Consider the following 23083-nt stretch of genomic DNA (forward strand, 5'->3'; position numbering starts at 1 on the left):
AAGTTTAAATGTTAGCAAAATCTGAAATAAACAATTTATGGCCATGTTGTGGTATAGCCTAATTGTAAACTGGCAGTTTTACAGCGGCTGTATAGGCTACGACCTATAGTAATGCTGTAAAAATTCTGACTCCAGAGCGTTGATTTCATGTAGATACATAGCCTACTCATTCTGCGCTTCATCTACTTTAAATGGTTGTAGGGTTTTAAAGTTGCAGTGTATTATGTTTAAATATTCTGCCTGTCTCTGTGTAAGAATGGATGCACAAGTGTTAGTGGCAGAAGTTTTTCAATTTCGAGTGCCCGAAAGGTGGAGCTAGTCTGCTATTACATGCAGCACAAGCAAACGAAAAAAAACGAGGCTCTCGAGGCGTAAAAGCTAACGAACAACATAGGTAAATTAATCAAATAAATGAATGGACTAGAATAACACAACACAAGCAAGAGGCTTTTTACATGCAGTTGAATTTGGTGGTCTTCATACGTAAATATCGGGGAAATACAGTCATAAGTACTCAGGATAAACTCCTCAGGATAAACACTCAATGCAAAAGGTTGTAGAGTTTAATGTTACCATGGCAATGATGAGTAAAAAATACATTAACGATACATTCATAGTGTTTCCTAGATTCAGCTGGAATCATATTATAAATACGACATAAATCTGTTTGAAGGTGGGTGTTCGGTGTGAATTATCGGTTCCATTACACTCAAGAACGCGGTACAGTTAGTTTATCATCTGCTTTTCTGTTATGGGGAAATTATTACTCACTTGACTAATGTAGAAGGAAACTAAATGCTTAAACTAAATGCTTATGTCAAGCTTCTCTTTGAGTTAGGGTAACATTTGGATCTATGTGTAAACGCAGTGAATATTTAATACGCCTCTGTGCTGTTCAGTTTAAGGGATATTGTACATTGCACTACGGATTAAACGCCTTAGTTTACTTATAATTTTTTTTTTTTTTTTGGGGGGGAGGGGGGGGGGGGGGGGTAAATAGCCCAACATCCTGTTCTTGGATTGTTGCTAGAACAGTATTACAAGAATTGTAAAAGTCACAGACTAATTAAATTAACACTTATTTCAATACTATTTATTCCACACATATTTTCACCTGTGGTTACATTTCACACATTTTTGCAAGAGGCATAAAACACGAATTTTCATTGTATATTCATTTCATCTGTATGAAAAGGTTTCGTTAATGAAGAAATCATCATTAAGGTTACTTAACCCTCCTGTTATGTTTGGGGTCAATTTGACCCCATTCAATGTTTAACGTCTCTAAATAAATGCTCAACATCATTTTTTTTGCTTTATATTTAATGACTTTTCATAATTTAATAGGGACAACTGGGTAAACACAAAATTAACATGATGATATGTTTTTAATGCCCTGTACTCATGTTGTACGCATTGGTGTTGTTTGGGGTCAATTTGACCCCAGGCTGTTTTAGCTGTATAAAACATATAAGAAATATCATCATTTTACACACATTTGTTTTACTTGTTTTGGATGATATTGAGGACACTGCAACATGCAATTTTATAATATAATTTTATAATATAATATAAGACTTCCCTCTGTTTTAGGGCCATAACCTATCATAATAATGCCTGTAGTAGTGCGAGAACCACGGACAGTTCACATGACATGGGGGAGGGGAAAACAGAATTTTGATATTTCCCATGCTGTGAGGGAGGGGAACTATGGCTCCCACACTTGTGTCTGCGCATGACAGTAGAGGAGGAGCAAACATATAAAAGCTTGCACAGCATCCTTCAAAACCATTCCTCTTGGTGCTCTGTGTGCTCTCTCTTTATGCTCTCTCTCTCTATTGAAAATGAACTCTAAGCAAAAGTTTTCTGCCAATGAGGTTTTGTCACAGCTGTTTGCCAGTGAGAGTGACATAGAGGAGACTGTATATGAGACAGAGGATAACGTTGAGGAGGACCCTGATTATGAGGCATCCTCCTCTGATGAGAATGAGACTCTAAGTGTTGACCCTCCTGTTTCTCAACCACCAGAAGGCATGTTACGTTCAAAAAATGGAAAGTTATTATGGTCCCTTTCCCCACTTGAATGACAGGGTAGACTTAGTGCTGCTAATGTCATCAGGATGGTTTCAGGCCCTACCAGATACGCTGTCAGCCATGCCCAAGACATAAAACTAGCATTTGAGCTCTTGATAATCAATTGAAAAGGATATACTGGAGATGACAAACTTGGAGGGGAAGCGTGTGTATAGGGGCAGTTGGAAAGACTTGGATGTGACCCACTTGCAAGCCTATATTGGGTTGCTCATTTTGGCAGGAGTTTACAAGTCAAAAGGCGAAGCAACAGCAAGCCTTTGGAATGCTGACACTGGAAGGGCAATATCTCCAGCAACTATGTCTCTACAGAAATTTCATCTTTTCTCCCGTGTCATACGCTTTGATGACAGAGAAACAAGGCAGGGCCGATGAGAGCGTGACAAACTCGCAGCAATACGGGATGTATGGGACAAGTGGGTTCAACGATTACCTCTTCTTTACAATCCAGGCCCCCACATGACTGTGGATGAATGTCTGAGTGCATTTCGTAATAACATAACATATAACATATCTGTACTTAGAAATAATATAAAGGCCTTAACATACCAAAAAGATCTTTCTCTTCAATTTTAGGTTAATCAGTGAGATTTTATGGTGATTGTCATGTTTTTCCATAGTTGCATAATAGGTATTCTACATGTATAGGGGTGGGGGGTGGGGGGTTATTTAAAGCCTATTTACATAGTTAACAAAGAAACATAAAGTACCTGACACATAAATTTGGGTAGCAATTTTAATTTCCACCATTTTCTGGAGGTTTGAATTGCTGGGGTCAAATTGACCCCAAACATAACGGATGTTAGTAAATTTGAACAAGTTGCCAATGTAACATTATGTGTTGGAAAGAGATTAGAAGGAGTACTGAAGTCTAGTGTTATGGTACATGGTCAATATGTAAGCATCACACATCAATGATGTTGCAGAAAAAGAAAATTGTTTCTGAATATTTCATCTGAGAAATTTACAGTCATCCCGTACAATTATCTCTGACATTTATGACATTCAGTTATGGTGTAGGGTATCATTGAATTTCCTGGAGTAAATTAACTTAAATTTGAGAAGGCTGCAGCCAGCTCACTTTATATGTGACACCTCCAGAACTGTGAAACCTTTTTGAAAGACTAGTAATGGATTAATGTAAAGTATTTAATGCTAGAACTGTCAGGATTTCATACACACCTTCACTGTCTATTCATAATGTATTTTGTATAATTATATTTTGTATAATTAGTGTATTTTAAAAAAACAGTTTTGTTATATCCCATTGCCTTTAAAAGTAAATATTTGCCATTTTTAAATGTAACTGTTTCTTCGACAGTCTGCAACCAACACCATTTTCAACCCAGGAACAATTTCAAAGTTTATATGAAATAAAATAGCTTCAGTTTCCTAGTTTGTGAAACATTTTAAAACAGCAAACACAATCACTGGTGGTTTACTAGCTAGCTAATTCACTGTCATGTGCTGCAGCTGCACTTATGCTAGATGTCTCAGATAGTACCTCATATGCACTCTTTTACAAATGGCAGTGTAGCTTAGACTTTGATGGTTTACAGCTAATTACAGGGTCAAATCTCAGAGACTAAACATCCGTAGACAACAAACAAAACAACAGTGAGAAATTTTACTGACCATATTTCTTTTTATGCTGATCTAATCGCCATAGTAAACATTGATAACAGGGAAGACTTACTCTGAACAATAACGTGGCAGTTAATTTCCAATTGCTTCCCGATAGCCTATCCAGATCTGATCTGTACTAGATCTGGACAGGCTACTAACAAGGAGTGCCATGCAGAACTGATCTGTACTACATCTGGATAGGCTGCCAACAAGGATTGTCATGAAGATCTGATCTGTATGACAGCTAGAAAGGCTGCTAATGGGGAGTGCTGTACAGATTTGATATGCACTAGATCTAAATAGACTGAGCATGAATGAGGGTGGTTAGATGAATTGCATCCATACACAAAATATTTAAATCCACCACCAAGTCAATAACAAACAGTTTAGAAAAGAAAAGACTATCTTGCCACTCACAAGCTAGAGTGAAAAAGTTCTTAAAGAGAAAATTGCACTCTTCTCAATGGACTTTGGAGGGAGAGAATTGCTCCCACTGAAGAGCTATGTTTCTGGTATGATTCTGCTAAACTGTAATTAAGATAATGTAATACAGTTCACTGTCTTTCTTTTCTAACTTCTTATTGCATTTTGCAGTTATTCAAATGAGAAGGACAAAAATAATCTAGCCTGTTGTGAATACAAGTTCAGAGGAACATGCCAGGAGCTTTCAGAAATGACACTATAATATATTGATTTGGAAGCATGAGACTTTATCCTTTGTCACACTTGTTGTGTTCTTTTTCTAGGCCCTCTCAGTACTTGCTACGCTGCCACAGCACTGAACCAACACATAAGTGTGTTTGACCAAATATTAAAGTTAGCATTAGGTGGCAGTATGCATGGCTGGTTTAAGCATCAGTTCATTCATCTTGTGAAAGTGGGACACTAATTAGTGGACACTTATTGAAAGGGCTATGCACTTGATGTGTTTTTGCTACATTCAGCTAAACCACTTTCCTTTTATCTAGTAGTGACTCACTTAATCTGATGTGCATGTTAAATGCTAACTCTGCAGTGAACCGGGTGGGATTCCTTTTGCAGTGTATGGACCTATTTTTCTTAGCGCAGTTATACCCCCCTGTGTTCCATAGCATATCTGATGGGTGGTTGCCTACATGCTTTTGATACAGGTGTTCTCTCGCGGTAACCTACTCAAGTAAAGAGCCGTATGTTAGACTGAAGCTCCGAGTCTGCCTTTAATTTCATTATGTAGTTGTCACAAACACAACACCTTTCATCTCTCCAACAGAGATAATTGTAGTTTGACCATCTTTCAGTGTGATGGATCAACTGATCAAAAAAAGTAACAAAGCATTCAGGAAGTAATATCAGTCAATTAGTCAATCAATCAATCAGGTGACAGTCAATCAAATTGTGTTCATATCCTTAAAACTGTGAGTGGATGCTCCAGAATTTAATATAGGTCTGGACAGCAGATGAGAGGTCAGGTCCTGAGGGCTGTGAGTGGATGGTTGAAGGCCATAGGGCTGGTTAGCAGATCAGAATTCACACATTCACGCAGGTGCACAGGAACGCAGGCATACACACATGTGCATCCCAAAATTGTCCTGTTCAAAGTCGGTGTCAATAGATGAGACACCTCTCTGAATGTCTACTTTGAACTGTGGAACTACCGGATCTACAACTACATCACTAAAGCTATATATCGCTCACTCTAATGTATACATGAGAAGAGTGAGTTGATTATCATGTCTTATGGAAATACTCAGGAAGCATGCCAAGGATGTGGCAGAGAAAAGCATGCAACATAAAAAGGTTCAGTACAATGAAGGGGAAGGGGGGGGTGTTTTCACATTCTGAGAAAGTGGCCTGCAAAACCCAAAAATTTAGATCCCCGTCCTCTGAGATGTAACACTACTGAGGTTTACTTTCCATTCATTTGTGCTGTCTTTTTCCACTTGTTTGTTGGACATCATGTTTTCAGAATTGGTTCTGAAGAACTGTTTACACTGGCAAAGCAATAAAGGAAGGAAGAGTTACTGAAATATGCCAAGCCCTCAGGGCAGTACACTGAACTCAAGTTAGCACACATTATTAGTTTATTCATTCTCTGCATCTCGTTGTAGTTTTGGACTTGCTTCTCATTTCCTACAGAGGGTGGATTTGATTTGATATGGTAATGAAATATTATGATATCAGAAGTGCTGCTGAGGATAACACAATAAAGTTCTCCTCCTTTTTGGAGGGTGTGCCTATTCCCTAAAGAGCCACTGTGCCACAGTACACAGAGTTACCTTTCCGGTAGGAGTGGACAACTGCTTAGTGTATCAAACCACAGGAATTTCCCTCCATCTGGCTCATTAAAACCTGGATCTGTTCACTCTCTCCTGGTCTGTCACAGCATATATGAGGCCATGAAGCTGACTCTGTCTCTTGTCTTAGATAAGACTGTCCGTGATTCATTCTGCTGTGGTATAACACCCTTTTTGTGTCAGTGATTCATTCTGTTGTGTTAGCACCTTCACTGTATATCAGCAATTCATTCTACTGTGGTAACATCCTGGCTGTGTATCAGTGATTCACTCTGCTGAGGGAACATCCTTGCTGTGTAAGAGTGATTCATTCTGATGAGATAACATCCTCACTGCATAATGGTGATTTATTCTGCTGAGGTAACATCCTTACTGTGTATCAGGGATCCATTTTGATTAGATGACATCTTCACTGCGTTGCGGAACAGGAGGGTAATGGAGGAGTCATCTATGGATCAGTTGGTCAGGACCAGAGTGTTACCATCAGTCAGCAATGTAGCAGACTACAGTGAACTGAATTTTATACAGCCTCCTATCATACAAATGATTCGTTGTGGTGTTTTTGAATTTCTTTGCTGAAGTAGAGCACTGTGAATACAAAGAGAAGGTTTACAGCACAGGTCACATGCAGGACCATCCACTGTGACAGAACACTTGTGTGTTGGGTCAAAGCTGCTTTGATCATATCATCAACAAAATACCAAGGGTCAGGATGCTGAGATTTTGAATAAAAGGATTTTCATATGTGTGACATTCTGCAATACTAGTATAGGATTTCAATGTAACAGAATGAATAAAGAAAACATAGCAAAAGGCAAAAATCAAATCTGAATCTTAACCCAGTAGAAACCATGCTGTGTGCATGCTTCAGTTCTTGTATTCCTCCATCCCTCCTCTGCTCACAGATTACGCCAATGATGCACCTTGCAGGATCAGCACAAGGGACTGATTTAGGTCTGAGTATTGGCAGTAGGGATTGGTGAAGGCCTGACAATTGGCACTTGGCCTGGGCTCTGTTGAGGCCATGTTTTGGTCCAAAGGCAAGATTGATGCTGCTTTACATTTTCACACATCACTCATCCTAAAGAACATATCACACAAACATAGCAGTGCCTTAAGCCATCTGGATGGAGCAGGACTGAAGCTCAGGTAGGGGTTGACAACAGTAACAGATGATGTAGGTTCAGCTGAGCAGTGACAGGTGTTGTAGGTACAAGTGAGTAGTGGCAGGTGAGACCAATGGCCCCATGATTATGTTATGTAAGGGCCACTTCTTCTACACCACTAAGCATTACACTAAATTAGATGTACATTTAAAATACATTCATATTTTCAATTAACTTACATTTATATTTAAATTATATTTGTATCTGCAATTAAATTACATTTACATTTAGTCACTTGGCAGACTCATTACAAAGTAAGGTAAAAAATGCATACGATAAGGAATATGAACAACAGTTCGTAGAGAAAACATGTCAAGCCATCACAAATCAGGAAGCTTTGACCATAACATCACTGCTAGAGTGTTGGCCTGATATGCATCAGAGAATAACACTGACTTAACTGGTTTAAATAAGAGGAATACGAGATTACAGACTTTTGACCATTTCAGCACAGACTCCTCTAGTGGACAGCCTATGGTACTGACATATATGGTTGTTGAAGCCTCAGGGTCTCATTGTAGCTGAGGACTGATCCATGGACACACTCTCCCCTGCATGACTAAGTGATACACATTGCTCACTTTGGAGCTACGACTACTGCAGTGATAAACAGACAGACAAAAACACTAAGCCAAAGGCAAAGTCCCTTGGCAAGAGGGCAATTACAATGGAGGAAGCATGTGATCAAATTGATGGAGCATCAATACAAGGGTGGATTCGTCACTCTAAAAGATTCTTCCCACGTTGCCTTGCAAATGAAAATATAGCCTGTGATGTTGACAAGGCCTTGTGGCCAGATCCAACTAGACGGAGAGATGATGTTTAGTTTTCTTTTTTTTCAGTACTGAACTGGATATGTAATTTATGTTACAGTACTACTGTAAGCTTACAGTACAATGGTATGTTCAGTAATACTGTATGAAAACTGGAAAATGTTTTGTTATGAATGTTTTGTTGAAATGTTCAGTATTGACTGACTTGAGTATATGAAAAGAAATAAATATTTTCATTGGTCTGCACAATTGGTGTCATGTAGTGTTGAATTTATTTTTACACTTTCTCTGTGTAAATGCTAAAAGTGTTTTAGGTTGAGCACAGGAGTTTTTAACTGATTCAAACAGAATCAGACCATATGATGGATGTGTTTATGTTATGACAAGAAAATAGGGTTTTTATAAGAAATTGTATAGTTTTGACTTAAGTGTTCCATTTTGCAAATCATCTGAGGTGTTGTGCTACTTGGGTGTAGTGTTGTGCTAATTGTGTGAAGTGTTTTGAAAAACCGGGCCCTGTTTTCAAAATTGTGCTTATGCAATTGAAAAAACTGTAAAGAGGTTATGCAGAGGACAAGGGACTGAACTAAACTTGATCTTGTTCTGAGCTCAGAACATGCTTTTTTCTGCTTGAGTTCTGCTCTGTTGAAGTTAAGGTTGATTTGTAGACTATCCCACCCACTTTAGTGCAGAACAGTAGCTGAGTGTGGAACTTGAATGAAGTGTTTTGCAACACACTGGCACCCCCCCAAACAGTTAGCAAACCTCTACTGCATGACAATCGCAAATTACAACTCACCTATGTAGTTATGTTCTAACTAGTCAGTACATGCAGTACTGTTACACAGATACTAATTCAAATGTGGAGTGTGTACAAATATGCAGTGTATCTGAATAACAATCAAACAAGTTAAGTGACAGTATGTACTTGCATTGAGGCATTAAGAGCACTCACATGGAGTCATTTAGCTGGAATTAAAGGCCTAATTTTAAGTCATTAGTGTTTACAGAACTCTTACTGAACTTACTGAGCAATTAAGAGCACCCTGTCTAGATGCCTTTTCAACTTGATAAATGACAATTTCAGTTTTAAAGGTAATCCTGCGCAACTTTTCAGAGAGAGCCCCAACAGACACTTCCTTGCCCTCCTAAGTTTTGGACTGGCCACAGGGACACTGACAACCAAGAGCTGCAGGATATGACTCTGCGGAAACATGTTTCACCTCTGTCTGATTATGTTTTGCACATGCTGTGTCCCTCGCTCACACCAGTGATCATTGAAAAGAATCTTTTAGAGTGACGAATCCACCCTTGTATTGATGCTCCATCAATTTGATCACATGCTTCCTCCATAGCTTGAATGAGGGGCATCTGGACATAGGGCCGGAGATCATAAACCTTCCACCGCCATGCTGAGAAGAACTCAATGAGGTTTAGGAAAGGGGAGTATGGTGGAAGGTATTGAACTGTAAATTGTGGGTGTTGATGAAACCAGTTTTGGACCAGAGCAGAATGATGGAAAGATACATTGTCCCAGACGACAATGTATTGCATCTGGTCCCTTTGGTTTGCTGCTGTGATAATATTGTGTAATCTCTCTAAAAATGTAAGAATGAGGTCAGTGTTGTAAGGACCCAAGTTGGCATGGCGGTAGAGGACTCCATTCTATGTAATGGCAGCACAAAGGGTAATGTTACCCCCACGTTGCCCTGGTACATTGGCAATAGCCCTGTGGCCAATGATGTTTCTTCCCCTTCTTCTCACTGTTGTCAGGTTAAATCCAGCCTCATCAATGTATATAAACTCATGCGGGACTTCCTCCTCTTCCATTTGCAAAACTCCCTGAAATACAGCAAAAGATCACATTGTGTAGATCAATATACTGTAGGTCTGCTATACAGTAAAATTACATGTACAGTAAAAAGGTTGTGTGCGCAGTACACAATACTACAGTCAGTGAACAAAACTTACCTCCACATATTCACACCGCAGGACTTTCACCCTGTCTGAATTTCTTTCAAATGGCACTCTATACAGTTGTTTCATCAGAACTTGATGTTTTTTAAGGATACGGGCTATTGTTGACAGAGAGACCTGTTGGACATTACTGAAAATTGTATGATCATTGACAATATGGGTTTGAATTTCTCTAAGTCTGATTGCATTATTGGCCAAAACGAGGTTTATGATCTCTCTCTTTTGCTCCTGTGTGAATATGGGGGCCCTCCCTCCTTGGTGTTCTTGACGTTCAATCCTATGTTGGCCAAACAAAACACATGTAGCTTACTGTGAAATGATACAGGATTAGATACCAAAACTGTTGATATAGTACATGCAGTAAGCTATGGGTTTTCTGTTGACAGAAGATAAGTTTCTCACCTGTGCTCTTGATGAAATGTCCGAACTATTGATGCCACCGTGTACCTGCTTAGGTTAGGCTGTACTCTCAGTCCAGCCTCCCTCAGTGTTAGTCCGTGGTTTATTACATGGTCCACAAGTGTTGCACGAATTTCATTAGACAGATTTGGTTGTCTTCTTCTTTGTGCATATCCTACCCCTCCTCCAGGTCTTCCTCTCCCTCTACCTCTTCCTCTTCCTCTACCTTGGCCTCTTCCTCCACCTTGTTCTCTCCGGATTCCCCCTCTCATCTGCACTCTCCCTCCTCCTCTGACACCGTCCATTTTTGTTGAAGACAGGTGAACTTACCTGTTGCCTTTTTATAGTGCTTAAACCTGATTGGTGTGTCTACAATTAAGCATCTGTGTGTGTGCACACCTGGTGGCTGTGTTTAACCAATTGGTTCATGGGTGTGTTCATTTGAAAGCCTTTGCTTTGAAATTGCAAGGAAATGGCATCATGATAAATTTCTGTGTCATATGTATACAAGTGTGTTTAGTGTTTTGTAAATCACTGTGTGTAGTATTTTGCAAAAAGTGTGAAGCTGACAATGTGCTTACAGTTGTGCAAATCTGGGCTGGTGTTTTGCTCCTTGAGTGTAAGGTTTTGCTAATTTTTTTTTTTTTTTTAAGTGTGTAAGCAATCGTAAACTGTAAACTCAAGGAGCAGTTTGGTTGTGGTTTGGATTACAAGCTGCAAATTTTGCATGTAGCTGCAAATTTGTTTTTTGAGCTTTGAACCGTTGAATTTTTAATAAATTCCATCTGGACCAAGAAACACTGCTGCAGAAAAAACACAGGACATTATATTTAACATATAACATTATATACAGTGTCTAGGCAATATATCTCTCTCCTTCACATTCACCATTTTTCACTTCAGTAAATCAAAACTGTTTGAAATTGGCTACCGGGAGATGACCTAAGCCAAACACTAGGAAAAGAGGGGAAAAAAACTCAAAACAGAATTTATTTACTTTTGTCTGTTACTGACATTTACCAAAGAAATTTTCAATACATTCTGAAGACTCAATATACTTCTGAAATAAATTGGATCTCTTTTTCACTCACACATGTAGGCTTTTCGCACTGCACTTAGCCCAGGGCTAAAAGCATTCTTAGAACCTTCTTAGCCCCAGGCTAAGAAAGCTTTCACACTGGCACAATCCTGGCACATTCCAAAGTGGGTTAACCCCGACTTTAGCCTAGGGCTTGATGGCCCTGCTCCAGAGCTTATGCAGGGTTATCCCCTAAAAATCGACTAAACACGGGGCTAAAAGGTACCAGTGTGAAACGTGGCTAAAGTCAACAATGGACTTTGTGTCACGTTTTTGTTGTCCAATCACACGACTTCTTTGTCATGTCATTACAGCATGCGCGTGCTTTATGCTTACGTTGTAACTACTACTAACTGAAACTGGCAACATTTAGATGTTAAAGGTACCTAGCAAGTTAGCTAACTTAAAACAACAATAATATGTCCGGAAAAGGCTTAAAAAGATCAAATTGGTCACAAGTGGAAACGGCATCGTTCCTGAGTTTGTGGTTGGAAAAGTCTGCTCAAGACAAACTAGATGGAACATGCCGCATCACAAAGGTTTTCCACCAACTGTCAGCGAAGCTAGCCAGGGCAGGTTTCAATAGGACACCGGAACAACTCAAACAAAAGCTCAAAAAATATTTCAAAGTGGTTTCAACACCGCTCTCGCATAAGGTCCTGCTAATGGTGACATTTTAATGTTGCTGCTTGCTGTTAAAGAGTAGTCACGCGTCATTCTAGAATGTAAACATTAGCCCCGTGTTCCAACAGACATTTAACCCAGGGCTAGTACAAGTGCAGTGTGAATCGTATAGCCCTGGGTTTAGCTTAACCCTGGGGTAACAATGTGTGTGTAAAAAGGAGCTAAGTTATCCCAGGGTCAGCTCTTAGCCCTGGGCTAAGAATATGCAGTGTGAAAAGCCTTATACGCGCACACACTCACACAGACCTGTCTTGATGAAGAAAAGCACCCATGCTTGTTTTTGATTCAAAATTAAGCAAATGGAGAGCCTCTCCTCTGATTAGGGTTGGGTATCATTTGAATTTTATCAATTCCGATTCCAATTCTGCTTATCGATTCTGATTCTTATCAATTCTGATTCTATCTTATTCTGATTCCGATTCTGTTCATCGATTCGATTCTTATCAATTCCCTGTTTTGATTCCAAAATGGTAAAAAAAAAAAAGTTTAGATAAAAACATCTTTATTCTTTTAAGCGTTAACTGAACATCCCCAAAGTAAATAGTATGTACTATTTACTAGTATTTAATAAATTCATACAATAAAAACGTATCATTAACAGACATGTGCATTAAAAAATTTAAATAATAAAGATCAATCTAGAGCAGTTGCTGCTAGTGGTTTTGGAGAGACTATTTTAGTGTTCTGGTGACAAATACATGCTTCTTTATTTGTCCTATATTTTACTAGTCAAGTACATCACACACTATCCCCACTATCAACAAATAAACACCTCGTCCAGAGGTAATTTTAACCGTCAAAACAAGCAAATGTAAAAGGGATTTTAGGGATTATTATACTTAGGTTTGGGTATTGTTTAAATTTGATCAATTCCGATTCTGCTTATTCTTGTTTATCGCAACACTGTAGCTTACAGTCTTTCAGATCGACGCCGTGCTGCCTTAAATGTTTGGTCAGATTTGATGTGCAACATGACTTGCAGCTATTTGGCTAGTTGCATAAGGCGACGTTGTGCGATTTCCCGTTTGAGCTTGGTGAGCATATTCGCTTTCCGACGCCGCTCAGTTAGTAGATAACAAAATTACTTTCTACACGCGATGTCTTCAAGATCTTCCAAAGATAACAATCAATGATGTTCACCGCATCATTCAAGCTGCGACATCAGCACCAAGGAGTAAGCGAGAGAAGGGCTTCAAGATGTACGTGTCCAGTTACATCGATAATTACGAAGGTAAGTTAGCTTACTATCTTAGTAGCTACCTAACGTAAACAGCCACAGAGGATTAGTTATCTTGCTATCCAGCTAAATAACTTTGCTATCTAACGTCGGATAATTTGATAAAAATCTGACTAGTATGACCCCCTTTTAAGTGTGTTGATGATAACGTGATATTGTCCCCAGTATCAAATAAGGATCAACGGACAGGGAGAGTGAGAGTCCGAGCAATCTGCCATAGGTCTATGAGGAAACATGAGAAACCTCACAACCTCAGAGTAGAATGGAAGACAGTTCAGTTGTTCGTCAGTTCCAAGCCAGTTCTGTTCCAGTTATGTTTGGGGATTTGATTCTGTAACTCTATAACATTAACGTATGAAGTAGATAACATAAATGCTACCTGCCTTGTCGGTAGCATTCAAATATCTAGCCTTGACGAAAACCCCAGAAACTGGTTGTGGCGGCTGTTGTTCTTTGCTGTATGTTCGGGTTCATTTATCTGCATGCTGTTCAGCATTCACTATATTTGAACGTAGGTTTGAACAAATTAAGACACTAACGTTATAGACTACAGACTTATGTATTTTAATTTAATAACATTACAATGTTCCAAAAACAGAACAGAAATAATCTATTTTTGTTCTCTTTTGTGATGACATTGATAACTTGATAAGGTTAAGCCTACTACCATGATTACTCAAAACTATCTGATCAGCTTTCTCATTTCTCTTTTTCTGTGTAAGAGGCCTATTTAAGCTGATGTGTTAGTGTCGGCTATATTATTGTAACATGACACCTTTTTTTTTTTTTTTAAGATTGTCCTTGAGGACTCCTCCCTGTGCAGATGAGTGATGCTGAGTGTTCATGTGTGTAGACTGTATTTCATAGATGATGGCAACTTGGGTAACGTCAGACAAACATACAAAACTTATGGATCCGTGTATGACGATTATTCATAATAAAGTCAGCCATGCAAATTACGGAAGTTTGTGTTTATTTTTCATACAAAGTGGGATGTAATGTCAGCCCTATGTTGGAGACAATGCAGAAATTTGCTGCTTTCAAAACCGGATTACTCGACAACGCACAGAGAAACAACTAGTATCACCGGAAAGGGTAAGTTCTGCATTTCAAAATAAAATGCGGTACGTTGTGAAGCCATAGGGACTTCGTGACCTATTCAACCGTGAAAATGGGTGAAGAAATTAGTAAAGATATTACTTTACAGAAGTTTGACCTGTCTTCATAACGTGATTACTTCGGTATGTACAAATATGTGACTAGCATCATTACAAAGCTCCGGTTCCGCTCTCTCTTGAGATATGTGTTCTTTATCTATGCAATGACGATTCCTGAGTAATTCAAACAAGAGTAATAGGTATGGAGATGGACGCAGAGCTATATACAGATTGTAACTATGATAATTTAAATTTGATGTAAATTCAAAATGACTTTTATCGCCAACACTTCATCGCATAGACAAGCAACTTTCATCGTTAGCGATAAATACTTCGTGAGCAATTCAACCGAGAAGAAGGGATGTGAATTTGGACGCAGGCTGCGTCTGTCGGGCTGCCTTTAAGGTTTAAAAGACATTTTTATTGACAATTGCAAGAGACAAATACTTTTTTAAAGATGTTTCCAGAGACCCCCCCCCCCCCCCCCCCCCCCCCAAAAAAAAAAAATAAATTAATAAATTGCTGTTGAGGCTTTCAGGGGGTCAAAGGGTCTCGGACCCCACTATTTCGTATCCTGCTCTACGGATCTGAGCCACTGAGCCCGTAGGCTACCTCAGGATCGATTGGAAACCGAGCTAAGCTAATCTCCAAGCTGTACCTCGACGAATTAGCACATCGATGCACACAACAATGTAGAGACGTTTTCTTCTCTTGCCGTTGATATGTTAATCGTTTCTCCTTAATGTTAAAAACACTCATTATCGCTATTGCTATCCGAGTCATCTCGCAATTATCCTCACAACTACTACAACCGGAAACAGTAATGCACACCACGCAGAACCCGAAAGTTGAGAGACGCCACCTTGTGCACCGGGTCAATTAGCTTCCCACATGCATTGCACTTTGCCTTGTTGTCGTTTTCTTTTCTAAAGTGAAGTCACACTTTTGACCGTTTACCGCGGTCCATCTTTCACACTACTGTGACGTTAGCCATGCATGCTAGTTCGTATTTACCCCTTTCGCAGGTAACTTATTTTTATGCTATGTAGCGCGCGTGCGTTCGTTATGTTTTCATCAGCGGTATTAAGCTTCTCATAGTTTTCAGTTAGCATTTGGTATATTTTTAACGTAAAATCGCTGCTTCCTCAAAGCTAAAATTAGCTAGAATTTTTCCAATCGGTTTTAGCATACAAGTTAAACGGCTAATCACACAGGTGTTACTGTATGCGCAAATGGGCTAAACAAATGGACACGCTGTTGCGTTGATGCGTGACGTAGTCAGGTAGACAAGTCCTAGCAGATAGCTACGTAGGTCCTTGCAGATATGTAGCCTTTGTTTGCAATAATAAAGGGTTATGGCGTTTAGGAACCGATAAGCAGAACCGAAATTCATTTTTTTACGGGTACCCGGTACTTGGAATTTTGGATTCAGTTTTAATTGGGAACCGAGTTTCGGTTCCCAACCCTACTTCTGATGAACTTGGGGGAAAAAAGCCATTTCAGCTTGAGGGAAGATGGTTTCATAAAACAACCAAAACCAGTTCAATTAAATAAAAGTACAGGAAATCTGAGTCAATTTTCATGGGACTGACACAAATTCACCGATCTTGATGGGCTGACAAAGGGCTGATACAATACATTCAGCCAGGGTAGTTTAATGATCAGTTAATATGTGCGGGTCCATGAGTTTGAGGCTGAAAAAAAGACTACTTCTTGCTGTAAAGTGCTTTGGGATCTTTGAAAAGGAATGAAAGGGCCTTGCTTGAAGACTTGAAGAGCCAAAGGATAGAGAGGCTACAGCACTGCTAGTTTAACCTCAGATGAAAAGGTTAAGCCTATTAGGTTACAGATCTTCATTCAGCCTATAATTGTGAAAATTCCTTGGAATTGGAAAAAAAATAACACAGTGAACTGTAAATTAACTTCTAAACAACATGTGAATGCAGACAGTGCCAGTGTGTGGATGCCAATAAAGCTTTTTTCATTTATCTCACTTTTCTCTCTTCTAGATGCATGTAATTACTCTCCCTCCCCAGGGAGCTCACCTTCTTATTGAGTTTGATTACATTTCCCCCCATAGCTCCCCCATATCTCCTTACAGATGAACCCATCTCCCAAAGATTCTCATGCATTTTCTCACTGGTTCTTCACCCATGAATTTTACAAAACATTTGCATATCTTTGTCTGAAGTGCCTTGTTGCATGCATAGCTCATCAGACTTATCTTATAGCCTGTTGAGCAGGTCTGAAGCTGTGTTTGAGCTCTGTCTGAGCAACTGTAATTTCCGTGTGCTGGAGCTGTGTTTGAGCTCAGTCTGAGTGACTGTAAGCCCCATGTCCTGGAGCTGTGTTTGAGCTCTTCCTGAGTGACTGTAAGTACCATGTGCTGGAGCTGTGTTTGAGCTCTGCCTGAGAGACTGTAAGCCCCATGTGCTGGAGCTGTGTTTGATCTCTGTTTGAGTGTTCCTACCATAAGACCCATGTGCTGGAGCTCTACCTGAGCAACTGTAAGACCTGTGCAATCCCCTGTAATTACATCCACACCACATAATTGTAATGTCATCAGTGGTGACAAAATGTCCTTATATGACAATATAGAAAAATACAAAAATCTTGCAAGGCCAGTTGCTCAAGAACACATGTTCAATGTATTGTTTTCATAGATGGTCATCTAAATGCATGTTTTAAATTGAGGAGTGAATTGTTTGTCTGGGATTATTTTTGATGATGTTAAAAAATTATCTATTCAATACATGTAAAACAGCAGTCCCAAAACCCATTCTCTCTGATGCTGCTCTTACTCAAAGCTCATTGGGCAAATTTTCCTCTTTAAAATATGGAAAATATTTTATAGTGATATTTCTAACTTGGCAGAGAGGGAGGAAAACACCACAACTTCCCCATACTTACTAAGCACTAATAAATACAATGATTTGTAGGGATATAAAAAACACCACATGAATGCCCCTATTGCACTGTTCTTACATAGACATGGCATTACTGTGCACCTACACACAAGTTTAATTATTCAGGTTACAATCTTTTTAACGATTGTTATTACTGTGCAACTATGCGCACTAGGAGCAATGTACATACACAGGTATTAGGGCCAAGTATTATGAAATGGAACCGCATAATTAATGATGTATCCAGATAACCAAAGCCAGATGGCAAAGAATCATGATAATGGTGTTCTCTATGGCTGTAATGTGGAACCGGCAGATCACTCACAGGGTTCTTCTCTAGGGCTGTAATCAGAAGATTGCTGGCTGCTGTTGTTACAGTGGCTAGCTCATTACTAGAGCTCTCTGTGCCTGCTGTCATCCCTGTAATTGATTATTCAAAGGAGAGCTGTGCTCCTCTCTCTCAGGTCAGTGGGTTCTCTGGGGTCCCACAGAGGTGGATTAGGTAATGTCTCAATTTAGCGTGACAGCTATCTGGGTTATCTGCTGTCTCTCCATGGTAGGCATCTCATGCAGTGAGTGTGTGTGTGTGTGTTTGTTTGTGTGTGTGTGTGTGAGAGAGAGAGAGAGAGAGAGGTAAAAAAAAAAAAAAAAACTGCTGCAGAACACACAGTGAGTCAGGATTTCCTCAGAATGAAAATTAGTGTGTCAAGGAGCTTTGGTCTGGCAGAGCATACAATAAAAGAGAAAGTCTGCACAGCTGTCTATACAATCAAAGGAAGCTTCTCTTAAGAATTTACTCTATTCTGTGATACTGTTATTTAACTAATTGTGCTATACTGAAATGCAGGGTCCACTCAGTTAGCAATATAATACTAAATTGGAAAAACAAACAAAAACAAAATCCAACAAACTCATTAAAAAACAGGGCTCTTCAAACTCACGAGATGCACCCAGAAAAATGTTCCTTCAGTCAGCAACCCCTGTTCTCCTGAGCAGGGAATACACACTAGCACACTATCTTCCATCAGAGATATCAAAGTAGGGACAGATCCTGACCAAGTATAGGCACAGCTTGTCCTGACTGGCCAGCCACATCTGCCAGTGTCTTAAAAGTCTTTTGGCCAATTAAGTAGTCAAGTAGTACTCCCTCTGTGCTGTACCAGATAGCAGATACCAGATAGCACATAGAACTCCCTCTGTCCGTGCTGTACCAGATAGCAGATAGCACTCCCTCAGTCTGTGCTGTACCAGGTAGCCTACCAGCCAGCTTTGCATTTTTTGTTTTTGTGGCCCAATCTCTCCCTTACTCTCTCTCTCTCCCTTTCTCTGTCTGTCATGGTGAGTAATGTAATTCTCCTTCTGTCTCTCTCTCATGGCTGTGGTAAGTAATGCTATTCTCCCTCTGTGTTTCTCATGGCTGTGGTAATTAATGTAATTCTCCTTCTCTCTCATGGCTGTAGTAAAAGTGCCTATGAGTAGATGCGAAATTCCATACAATGAAAACATCATCATGGCTGCTGTTAATAAGGGCATAGGGGCCTTGATCTTCAGCTTGTAGTCTGAAGGGATCACAGCATGAGACCAAGGCTGTTGACCTTGGGGAAGAGGGGGTGGTGGAGGGATGCTGTGAACAGCTGACAGTAAGGAAGTTGCAAATGGAATTTTTACACAAGGTTTAAGTCATGGTTTGTCTAGGTTTGGTAAATTATGGAGGGACTGTCTGAAAATATTCCTTATAAATATTTGTTTGGAACGGCAATAAAAAAATATGACTGTCTTCTCCAAAAGTCATTGAGTACTTTAATTATTTTTTGTAATTCCTTCCTTTTACCTTTCTCTCACAGAAGAAAATGCCGATCAAAGGCTTAAAAATTCTATTTCTCCCTTAAAGTAGTTGAGGCACATTCATTGACAACAGAAGCTGTTCTCACAATGAAAGCAGTTTACTCCAATACGGTACAAAGAGGGGGAACACTCTGACACCAGCTCAGCAGTTTCTCAGAGGTTTTTGGAAGAAGCAAACATTACATGGGTCTTCTTGGGGAGGGGTCCACCCTGCCTCCAAATAATTGTTCACTAGTTTTTGCTGTAATGTAAGTTGCATGGTCCTTATTGGTTACTTGGAATAATTGGTTGCTGTGGAATAAATATAATATTCAACATATAGTTTATTCAGCTTGAGTATGAACGTGAATAGGAGTCAGCATGCATGTGTGGTCTGCTTGAGCAGCATGGTCAGGCTGGGGTCCTGAAGGTGCATGCTGATCTGTTGGATTCCTGTCTCCCTCTGGCCTTGGTGTGACCTCCCTAACTCTCAATCCTCCCACTAAACCTGAAGGGGGACGATGAGATTGGGATAAAACCACAGCCAGAAGACTTGACCGTCAAATGTGCAGCACAACATAAAGTAAATAAAAGGCAAGCAACATACATGTATGTAGGAGGGTATATAGCACTTTGAATACATAGAATATATTATGTTACATTGTCATTTAACAAGCACTCTTATCCAAAGTGACTTACTTTGGCTACAACTTTTATTTATGCAGCTGGATATTTACTTAGACAGGTGTGGGTTAAGTACCTTTCCCAAGGGTACAAAAGCAGCGCCCCATTGGGAAATTGAACCAGCAACCTTTCAGGTACGAACCCTGACCCTTACCGTACTACACCACACTGCTGCCACACATTTATGGAGGGCATGTTAGTATCATAAAATGTATCAATGGCAGTACCTTAACTTGGGACAGTGAGAGGTTGGGGAGTCTCTTTATTCAGAGTCCCCTTTGCCTGGACGAATGTCTTGTGCCACTGGGTGGACAACAGGGTGACATCTCTATCGAGACAAAGTGAGGTACAGTCTCCCCCTCCTTCTCTCCTTTAGGGTCCACTGAATATTTCACATGAAAAGTTTCTCAGTAATCCCACTAATTCTCAGAGGTATTCATTTTCAGTCATGTTTTGGATGCTGCTGCAAAGTGGTGTCAGGGTTGAAGGCAGGCCAAGCCCATTAGCCTCAGGGTATGGACACTCCCCTCTCCCTGAGCCTCCAGCAGGGCCTCCGGCGATGTGGGAGTGCTGCATTAGGTTAATCACATACAGCATCGCTGACTCGCAAATCAAACCAATCCATTCCCAGCTTCCTTTATGCCCTGTTGTCCTTGCTCAAAATGCAGGAGATGGGAGGATGCATTGGAGAGATTAATATGAACGTGATGAAAATGTGGGCAAAATGGCAAATGAACTTGTCCTGACACACTGCTGATTTATCTGTCCACAGAGACAGAGTGGAGAAGGGACAGGAAGTCAGAGGGAGAAAAAAGGAAGTGGTCTATGCAATTGGCAGCTGTCATTTGTTTTAATAATGGTGGTAGTATGAATCATATTTATTGCAGTAATTACTTTAAGTAAACTCCCCACCAAGGTTCTGACCTAGGAATAATTCACAGTCCCTGTGGGGGTTAGTAAAATTAGGGACTGATTAGCATATATATATTATAGACCAGGAATGAAGGCTGCCAGAGATGTTTTGCGTCTGTCATCCCAACATCAGATCAGAGAAAAGATACAAAGTCTGCTTTAAGCCATGCCTGAGTGGCAGCACCTGTGTGCTATTGTGAATGCATTTTCCCACCCTAAATTTGCTTCGAGTGTAAAATCCTGCAACTCCAGCAGAAAAAAATCAATACCTTTAAAAGCCTTCATAAACCACCTATCCATTTATTGGAGATGTGCTAAAGGCATGCCTGGAAGAGAGCCAACACTCTTAAAAAAAGGCCACAGGTCCTCACGTGACACAATGCAGAATTGCACTGCTGCGTGCCTCTCCGAGCCTTGACCCTGATGGAATGTTCCTCACATACTGCATCCTTCACCTTAATCAGCACAGAGCTCCACCCTAACAAAAATAACATCTCTAGCTTACAGCACAGAGGGAGTGTCATAATCAACTGGAGAAGAAAACCAGTCACTCTACCTGAGGCTAATGTCATTGCCGTTGTGTGGGTCTTCCTTTGAGTCATTGTGTCAGCATAGAAAAGAATTTCATCATGAATATCATAACAGATTTTTCAGGTAAGACTGCTCGCGTTGTCTGCAGGATTCCTGTAACCCCTCCCCCATGGAGGCTATATAATTTTCCAGTGAGGATTTCAGTGCCCTGGCCCTCCAGAACGTTCTGGCACATATCTGAAGTGGAGTCTACTAATGACTGGCTTCCTAAGCCCCTTGTTACGTGCGGTGCACTGGGCGTGTGGAGTCTGGGTCGCCTGCGTCTCGGTTCCCCCCCCCCCCCCCCCTCTTCTGCTCTCTCTCTCCTGACGCAGGTATCCCGCGGCGCTGCGCCCCGCCTCTTCGTTCCGGTTCGGCCAACCAGAAAACGGGGCGCCCCAATGCTTGGGGTGATCGTCTCACTGTTTTTTTGATCCGTCGTGTTCATCATTTCTGCTAACAAACTTGCCTGTACCGTGTTTTTGATATTGCATCGTTTATTGACTTCGATTGTGGATCTTGTCTCGGTTTTGGTTGCATTCGGTTGTCGTGGGAGGAGGACAGGTAAGCGGGGGGATCCCCGTGTGAGGGTTCGCTGTGTTAGGGTTAGGTTAGAGGTCGGTGCCGCTCCTGTGTATTTTTGGTTAAGTTAGTTAGAGTAGGTAGGTTTTGTTTGGCTCTGCCACCCCTTTTGTTTTTTGTATTCAGTTGGATTTGTATAGGTATGTAGGGTTGGTTTTGTTTTGTTTTGTTCTTTTCTTTGGCACCGTCTGTTGTCCTCCCTCCCCCCTTTTTCCTGTGAATGTTTGTCATTGTATATCGTCTTGTAAATATTGTAATATATCGTGCTCCCCTACATTGCTCCCGCGTCTATGCTTTCTTTGCCCCCCCCCGCACTGTCCAAGCCAGCAGGGGCTGGTTGTTTCCTTTTGTGTTGCGTCCTACATACGTACCCCTGGACGCCATTACCCATCTGGGACATAACACCCCTGATACCCCTGGCAAAACTGGCTTTCAAAGTTAGAAAAAATAGGTTGCAGGTCTAGATTCCAACTTTTTAATGGCACACTGGTTAACAATTCAAAGTTGATCAAAGGTATCTCCAAAGGGCTCTACCCTTGGAGGTTTGATCCCTAATCACTGCACACATGCACTAGGCCAGAATCCCCGTGTGGGGGCTATTTCCTGCTTCCATAGGATCCACCCCTACTATGACATCATGCATACCTCCATATAATTGGCTGAACCCTGGTTACTGAGCGACTACATTGTAGTTCAGTCTCTGGGCTTTCTTTTCTATCTCACTGTCAGTACTCCTGCCTCCTAGTTGTTGTGTTTGTGTTTATTCCCCTCCGTCATTCTGGTCCATGTGCTTGTGTTTACTGTTTTTCCCTGTGTTCCAGCCTTGCCCCGCTCTCCGCCCTGTCCCCGCCCACCTCTTTAACCTCATCATCTCCACCTGCCTGCCTACCCACCTGCTTCCCATCACCTCGTCAGCCCAGCCCTATATCTTCCCTGCTTGTTTCTGTCCCGTTGCTAGTTTGTTGCATTGTTTTCGACCCTGCCTGTGCCCCGACCTTGTTCCTGCCTGCCGCCTTGTTCCTTGCCCCGATTGCCTGATTGCCTGTCTGCCTGGTTCCTGACCCTGCCTGCTCCTGTTCCTGACCCTGGTTTTGCCCTTGGATTGCCTTCCTGGTCTTGACCCTGCCTGTTTTGAATCGCAATT

Source organism: Megalops cyprinoides, chromosome 18 (assembly GCF_013368585.1).
Source record: "Megalops cyprinoides isolate fMegCyp1 chromosome 18, fMegCyp1.pri, whole genome shotgun sequence".
NCBI lineage: Eukaryota > Metazoa > Chordata > Actinopteri > Elopiformes > Megalopidae > Megalops > Megalops cyprinoides.